This window comes from Scyliorhinus torazame, unplaced genomic scaffold (assembly GCF_047496885.1).
Source record: "Scyliorhinus torazame isolate Kashiwa2021f unplaced genomic scaffold, sScyTor2.1 scaffold_1307, whole genome shotgun sequence".
NCBI classification, from domain to species: Eukaryota; Metazoa; Chordata; class Chondrichthyes; order Carcharhiniformes; family Scyliorhinidae; genus Scyliorhinus; species Scyliorhinus torazame.
The window spans coordinates 27501-28191 of NW_027309034.1; positions in this window are offsets into that span (position 1 = coordinate 27501).

The following is a 691-nucleotide window of genomic DNA, read 5'->3' on the forward strand; positions in this document are numbered from 1 at the left end:
GTGGGAGAGTGCGGGACAGGGTGCGAGAGTGAGGGAGTGCGGGAGAGAGTGCGGGAGTGGGAGAGTGTGGGACAGAGTGCGAGTGTGCGGGGAGTGCGGGAGCAAGAGTGCGGGAGTGGGAGAGTGCGGGAGAGAGTACGGGAGTGCGGGAGAGATCGCGAGAGTGCGGGGGGGAGAGAGTGCGGGAGCAAGAGTGCGAGAGTGCGAGAGTGCGGGAGTGGGAGACTGCGGGTGTGCGGGAGGGAGTGCGGGAGGGAGTGCGTGCGGGCGGGAGTGCGGGAGAGTGTGCGGGAGAGAGTGCGGAGTGCGGGAGAGAGTGCGGGAGAGAGTGCGGGAGAGTGTGCGGGAGAGTGTGCGGGAGAGTGTGCGGGAGAGAGTGCGGGAGAGAGTGCGGGAGAGTGTGCGGGAGAGTGTGCGGGAGAGTGTGCGGGAGAGTGTGCGGGAGAGAGTGCGGGAGAGAGTGCGGGAGAGTGTGCGGGAGAGTGTGCGGGAGAGTGTGCGGGAGAGTGTGCGGGAGAGAGTGCGGGAGAGAGTGCGGGAGAGAGTGCGGGAGAGAGTGCGGGAGAGAGTGCGGGAGAGAGTGCGGGAGAGAGTGCGGGAGAGTGTGCGGGAGAGTGTGCGGGAGAGTGCGGGAGAGTGTGCGGGAGAGAGTGCGGGAGAGAGTGCGGGAGAGAGTGCGGGAGAGAGTGCG